The sequence below is a fragment of the Orycteropus afer genome, unplaced genomic scaffold (assembly GCF_000298275.1).
Source record: "Orycteropus afer afer isolate SDZICR_OR568_19922 unplaced genomic scaffold, OryAfe1.0 scaffold00096, whole genome shotgun sequence".
Lineage (NCBI taxonomy): Eukaryota > Metazoa > Chordata > Mammalia > Tubulidentata > Orycteropodidae > Orycteropus > Orycteropus afer.
This window is the reverse complement of record NW_006921683.1, coordinates 8,376,747-8,384,747: the sequence shown is the minus strand read 5'-3', so window position 1 is coordinate 8,384,747 and position 8,001 is coordinate 8,376,747. Positions and strand designations below refer to the sequence as shown.

Below are 8,001 nucleotides of genomic sequence, written 5' to 3'. Positions count from 1 at the left end.
GACTCGACGGCACTTAACAAAAAAAAAAAAAAAACTACTGGGTAACAGAAAAATAAAGTGTGAAAAAAATTCCTGGAGATAAATGAGAATGAAGATACAACTTACCAAAACTGTTGGGACACTGTGAAAGCCGTACTCAGAGTTCAATTTATAGCAATAAATGCACACATCAAAAAGAGGAAAGACTCAAAATCAACACTTTAACTCAACAACTCCCACAATTAGAAAAAGAGCAACAAAAGAAACCTCCAGTGTCCAGAATTAAGGAAATAATAAAGATCAGAACAGAAATAAGTAAAGCAGAAAACAAAACAAAACAAAATAGAGATAATAAACATAAAAAGAAGCTGGTTCTTTGAAAAGAATAACAAAATTGACACTCCATTGGCAAATTTAAAATAAGAAAAAAAAGTGAAGATGCACATAACATGAATAATAAAAGGGTGACATCACAACAGAACCAACTGAAATAAAAAAAGATAATAACAGCATATTATTAAGAACTGTACTCCAACAGATTCAAGAACCTAGAAGAGATATACAAGTTTCTAGAAAGAGAAAACCTACATAAACTATCCCAGTTGGAGACAGAACACTTGAACCAACCCATAACAAAAGAAGAAACTGAGCAGGTGTTTTGGTTACCTGGTGTCACTCTAACAGAAGATACCACAAATGGGATGGCTTTAACAAACAGGAGTTTATCCTCTTATAGTTTGGAGGCTTTAAGTCCAAGTTCAAAGTGCCAGACTCCAGGGGCTGGCCAAAAGCCCCTCAACCTTGGGCTTCAGCTCTGCCTTCTGCTCCCAGCCCATGGAAGCTAGAGGCTTTTCTTCATTCAGACAAGAAACTGAGACTGAGAAGCCCGTGGTCGACAAGTAAAAAGGCACAGTCCCAATGTTACCAAACCACATGGTGGGCCTTTAATTCAAGTCCACTGGAAGTCCCAAGGTCAGGAGAGCATGGCAGGCTGCTAAAAAATTACATGACTACATGCAGGGTTCAAGCATGCCATAAGCTAGAGACCATTCCCAAAGCTGTTTCTTAGATATGGGAAGCAGGCCACACACCCAAAGCAGTTACTCAGCTGCTCCAATAGATTCCACCATGGAGTTAATTATCAATCTCATCATGGGAAATAACTATTCAACTGCTCAGCTACTCAACCAGGCCCAGCTAAGTTGACACACAAACTAAACTACCACAGTGGGTCATAAAAAAAAAAAAAAAAAATACTGCCCTGCCTCCCTCCCCCCCAAAAAAAATGTCCTGGTCCAGACGGCTTCACTGGAGAATTCTATCAAGCTTTCAAAGAAAAGCTGAGACCTATATTATTCACCAGCCACTCCTTGGAAGGAAGATGGGGCAACATACTTCCGTAGTGATACTGCGTCGGAAACCCAAGGAGGGATCGCTATGAGTTGGGTCTGACTCGATGGCACATAACAAAAACAATAACATACTACTCAAACTATTCTGGAACATAGAAAAAGATAGAATACTCCTAAATTCATTCTATGAAGCAAGCATAACACTGATACCAGAACCAGGGAAAGACACCACTAAAAAGAAAACCAATATCCCTCATGAACATAGATGTGAAAATCTTCAACCAAGTCCTGGCAAACAGAACTCAACAACATATCAAAAAAAATAATACATCATGACCAAGTGGGATTCACACTAGGTATGCAAAGATGGTTCAACATCAGACAAACAATCATTGTAATCCATCACATAAACAAAAAAAAAAGAGAAGAACCATATGATTATATCATTTGATACAGAAAAGGCATTTGATAAAATCCAGCACCATTACTGTTCAAAATTCTCAGCAAAATAGGAATAGAAGGGACAATCCTCAACATAATAAAGTTCATATATGCAAAAACAACACCCAACATTATTGTTAATGGAGAAACACTCAAAGCATTCTCCTTGTGAACATGAACCAGACAAGGATGCCCTCCAACACCACTTCTATTTAACATTATATTGGAAGTCCTAACCAGGGCAATAAGGCAAGAAAGAGAAATAAAAGGCATCCAAATTAGCAAAGAGGAAGTAAAACTATCTATATTCACAGATGACATGATTCTATAAATAGAAAACCCAATAGACTCATCAAAAAAAAATTACAGGGACTAATACAAAAGTTCAGCAAAGTGGCAGGTACAAGGTTAACATACAAAAATCAGTTGGATTTCTCTACATCAACAGAGAGACCTCTGAAAAAGAAATAATTAAAATAATACCATTTACAGTAGCTACCAAAAAGATAAAATACTTAGGAATAAATCTTACCAGGGACAAAAAAGACCTATACAAAGAAATCTACAAAACACTACTACAAGAAACTACAAGGAATCTACATAAATGGAAGAACATGCCTTGTTCATAGATAGGAAGACTGAATACTTGAAAATGTCAATACTACCCAAAGCAATCTACACATTCAATGCAATCCCAATCCAGATTCCATCAACATTTTTAAGGACATGGAAAAAATAGTCACTAATTTCATATAGGAAGGAAAGAAACTTCAGGTAAGCAAAGCACTGCTGAAGAAAAAAAAAAGAAAAATAGGAGGTCTCACAATCCCTGTCTCAAAGCTACTGTACAGCCACAGTAGTCAAAACAGCATGATATTGGTGCAATGATAGACAGATAGACCAATGGAACAGAATTGAAAACTCAGAAACAGACCTATGCATCTATGGGCAGCTGATCTTTGACAAAGGACCAAACCCATTAAATGGAGAAGAGAACACTTCTTTAACAAATGGTGCTGGTGAAATTGGGTATTCTCTTGCAGAGAAATGGAACAAGTCCCATAATTCAACCCATGCACAAAAACAAACTCAAATTGGATCAAAGACTTAACTTTAAAACCCAAAACTATAAAGTTCATCAAAGCTAAAATAGGTACAAATCTAGGGACCCTAATCTATGGCATAAATAGACTAACAAGCATAACCCAAAATGCACAGGCAGAAGAAGAAAAACTAGATGCCTGGGACCTTTTAAAAATCTAATTATTATGCACACCAAAAGACTACTCCAAAAGGGTAAAAAGAGAACCTACAGAGTGGGAAAAATATATTTAGCTGTGACATATCTGACAAGCGACTTATCTCCAAAATTTATAGAAAACGTCAACACCTCAACACCAAAAAGACAACCCAATTCAAAAATGGGCAAGGGACATGAACAGACACTTCAGTAAAGAAGATATACAGGCAGCCAACAAACAAATGAGAAAATGCTCATGACATTAGCCATTTGAGATATGCAAATCAAAACAACAATGAGATATCGTCTCACCCCAGCAATAATAGCAAAGTTCAAAAAGACAGAAAAAAAAAAAAAATGCTGGCAAGGTTGTGGAGAGATTGGAACTCTCATATACTGCTGGCAGTTGTTATTGTTGTTAGGTGCCATTGAGTTGGCTCTGACTCATAGCAACCCTATGTACAACACAATGCCCAGTCCTGTACCAGCCTCTCCTGAGCCCATTGTTGCAGCCACTGTGTCAATCCATCTTGTTAAGGGCTTTCCCCTTTTTTGCTAACCCTCCACCTTACCAAGCATGATACTCTTCTCCAGGGAATGATCCCTTCTGACAACATGACCAAAGTTAGTGAGACAAAATCTGGCCATTCTCACTTCCAAGAAGCATTCCAGCTGCACTTCTTCCAAGATAAATGTGTTCATTCTTTTGGCAGTCCATGGTACTGTCAGTATTCTTCACCAACACCATGACTCAAAACCACCCACTCTTCGTCAGTCTTCCTTGTTCATTGTTCAGCTTTCACATGGATATGAGGCAATTGAAAATACCATATCATGTGTTAGTTGCATCTTAGTCTTCAAGAAGACATCTTTGCTCTTCTGCACTTGAAACAGGTGTTTTACAGCATATTTGCCCAGCGTGATCTGTCATCTGATGTCTTGACTGCTGCTTCCATTGGTGTTGATTGTGGAACCAAGTAATATGAAATCTTTAAAAACTCAATTTTTTTCTCCATTTATTGTGATACACAGCTGGTGAGACTGCAAAATTATATAACCATTGTGGAAAATAGTATGGTTTTTCCTTAAAAAACTGAAAATAGAAATACCATTTGATCCAGCAATTCCTTTACTAGTTATATATCCTAAAGAGTTGAGTGACAGGACATGAACAGACATATGCACACCCATGTTCATCACAGCACAATTCACTATAGCAAAGAGATGGAAATATCCTAAATGCCTATCAACAGATGAATGGATAACCAAACTATGGTACATTAGCACAATGGAATACTATGCAACATTAAACAATAATGAAGAATACACAAATCATCTCACAATGTGGATTGATTTGGAGGACATTATGCTGAATGAAATAAGTCAATCACAGAAGGATAAATATTGTATAAGCCTGTTATTGCAAAAAGTCAAGGCAAGTTTTACTCAGGGAAGGAAATTCACTTTGTTGGTTATCAGGGATGGGAGGTAAGGGGAGGGAAAGTTTTGAGCTAGTTGGGGTCACGTGTTGATTTGGGTGAGGGGTGGGATGGCATGGAAAGAGTCTCTGACCAGCATGAAGACATTGGGGAAAGGAAAGATACTGAAACATCCCATAAGCTATAGACAACTGAGACAAATACTATTGCATGCACAATACTGCATTACCACTAGCACCAAACACTAGGCTATGGATAAATGCATATCATGTGGGAAGTGACAAGTGAGAAGATCAGATGGGGGTAGGAGTATACCCAAACCAAGGATAGACTTGGCTGAAGATAACCTTACATATGCAGTTGTGCTACAAAATTAGTCACTTACATTACAGAAGCAACAGAAGACAGGGTTGGAGTAACTTCTCAGAGACACCTAAACACCTTGAGAGAGAGAATCACTGAGCCTGCGGGCTTGGGACCATAGTCTCAGGGGACATCATGCTCAACTGGCACAACATAACACAACAATTTTGTTTTACAACGTACTTTGGTGAGTAGCAACTGGGGCCTTAAAAGTTTTTGAGCGGCCATCTGTGATTCAGCTATTGGTCTCCTCTAGTCTGGAGCAAAGAAGAGTGAAGAAAATCAAAGGCACCTGGAAACAGGATAATATGCATCACAAGGGCCTCAGCCTTCATGACCCTGAGACCAGAAGTATCAGATGGTGCCCAGCTCCCAATGCCAATTGCTTGGAAAGGACTCAAAACTGGAGATCTTGGATAATGGGAAGAAAAATGTGGAACAAAAATTCACAAACACAAAAATGACCAGAATTCCTGGTCAGATACAAACTGATAGAACCCCCAAGACTGTGGCCCTGATTTACACTTTGGGCCTAGAAATGGACTCACTTCTATGCATTGGCTTTCAGTCCAACAGTAGAAAGATCTGCATGCAGACCACCTATCCCAGGGAGGTGTACTCCTTAGATCATTCAGCCATGGGACACCAGAGAGGCAACGTTCATATAGAAGGAAAGCTGGACAGACAGGAATGCATAGTTAACAAAGGCACAGGGAGAGGTTAGTCACAGGGAGGGGAGGAGAGGAGAATTATTTCTGGCCAGGGTTGGTAATCGGGGCTATGAAATCAAATATGCATGAACTGTTGAATGTAAATCAAATTTGTTTTGTAAATACAACCCATAGCAGTGAAGTTTAGGCCTTTCCAATCATGACCATATTTGTTCCCCCTTCAATAGTATCCAGAGTATTCCATACTAGTGATAGCCTAACCTTTATTTTTCCTCTCCTTTCTCATTACCGAGGAGTTGCATAGAAAACTGAGGAAATTTTGTCAGTTGATTTGACTACTAAATAATTCCTTCTGAAAACCTCTCATTCATTCATTCATTTATTTACTTATTCAACAAATGAGTTATTCACTCATTAAACAACTAGTATGTGTTAGGCAGGTCCCTGGGTGCCCTAAATTGTCCACAGTCTGCTACTATCTGAATGATTAACAGTTCAAATCCATCCAGCCAATGGCATTGAGGAAAAAAGGTCTGGCAATTTGCTTCAAAAGAGTATAGCTGTCGAATACCCTGTGGAGTATAGTTCTACTCCCACACACGAGGTTGCCATGAGTCGGAATTGACTTAACGGGTTTGGCTGTTTGTTGTTGTTGTTTAATATGCTAGGCATTTCCTACCCATTTCTTTATTTTGTTATAACAATAGAAAATTGATTTATAGGACATCTATATTAAAAGATGCATACATTCTTGGGGTTTAGGGGTTAAATTCTTTGTGAACAGTCATCTAAAAAAATCATTTTATTTCTGCTTTTAGTCAGTAGTTTACCTAATGAGGGTAGAAATATGTGTCCCAAAAGGGGGCTGGTTTTGAGAACAAATAAAGCAAGTAAAGGCTGATGCAAGAGGAAATGCAGAGGAGGACTGACTGATAGAGAGCTTGGCAGGGGCTTGAGAGCTGATTAAAGGTCATTCTACAAGAAAGCTGAAATTATTTAATTAGATATTTAAGAATATTCAGTCTTTCTCTCACGAAGAGATGCTGCCAGGAGTATTGCTCATACACTGCAATCTCTTTTACCAACGACTGAGAACATTTTAAATATTTTATTAAAGTCACACAGTGGCTTCTACAATAAAAGTGTCTTTAGGAGTGAGTGTAAATTCTGATGGGTTAGAAAATTAACCCATGTTTTAACATTTTTGTTTTTGAAATGTAACTTCTGAAAATTACTGCTATGAACAGAAAATAAATTTATTTATTTATTTATTTTAAGGTAGATTGCAGAAAGATATATTCTAATACCATATATTGCATTATTAGTATCTATAGTAGTGTTAGCATCATTGCATGTTTGGCCCTTTCCTTTGCCTTGACCTTCATACGGGAAAACCTTATAGGGTAGAAATTGAGTAAATTCCATCAATGTTTGCAGTAATCTTAGACTTTCTGGGTAAGACTTTCTCTCAGTGGTTTCGGTTGGACTTCATTATCAAAAAATGAAGTGGTACAGTTTAGCGCAAAGGTGGTGTTTATTAAAGCATATACCCATAGCTTCCCTTACAAAAAGTCATATTTATTAGGTGGTACTCATTCAGCATATTTATTCAGCATCTAGAATAGAAAGAATTTATCTGGAATTTCATGAGATTCAAATATCATGTTTGTTTGACAAAATGTCAAAAATATCCTGGAAATCAGGATTATAACAGAGGACTTTGAGTGTCTTTATATTATCATGAGAATCACCACTATATTCTGCAATAAATGAAGAAATTTGATTGCTCAATGGCAATGCTGCTATTATTGCCCTCTTCTCCTTTTGTTTGTTTGTTTGTTTGTTTTTTTGTTTCTCCTTTTGTTAAGGAGCACTGGTGGTGCAGTTGTTAAGCACTTGGCTGCCAAATGAAAGGTTGGTGGTTTGAACCCATCAACTTCCTCTTGGAAGACAGATGTGGCAGTCTGCTTCTATAAAGATTACAGCCTTGGAAATTCTATGGGGGCAGTTCTACTTTGTCCTATAGGGTCACCATGAATTAGAATGGACTTGATGGCAAGAGTTTGGTTTTGGGGTTTTCTCCCTCAGTTACTCATCCCACAAATCTGAAATCTACCTATATCAAGTTCGCCTAGAAGCTAAAGAGAGCTGTATTTAGGTTAGGTAAGATTTCATACTCTTCACAGTCCTCCAAAAAAAAAAAACCAAACTAGCTGCCGTCCAGTCATTTCCAACTTATAGCAACCCCTCCTTGGGTTTCGGAGGCAGTATCTCTATGGAAGTAAATTGCTCTGTCCTAAGCCCATGTAAAAGGAAGGAAAGAAGATGCTAAGAAGCCTTCAGGTTAACAAGTTATTTTAGTGGACAGTAGAATATGAAAATAACTGACTTGCGAATAATTATTTCTTCTTCATAAAATTGTTTTTTACAAAATTTATAAATATATCTGAATTTTTAGTTTCATTTGATGTCTTCTTTACAAGCCGTTTCTCCCCCCTTATGTTTTTTTTTTTTTT

At 37.7% G+C, this 8,001-nt stretch overlaps 1 protein-coding gene across 1 annotated transcript in view; it reads left to right on the top strand.

Annotated features, from left to right (window-relative positions):
* Positions 1-8,001, top strand: part of RGS7 (regulator of G protein signaling 7) — a 566,544-nt gene that overhangs the window by 384,609 nt on the left and 173,934 nt on the right. The gene's annotated exons all lie outside the window — the stretch shown is intronic.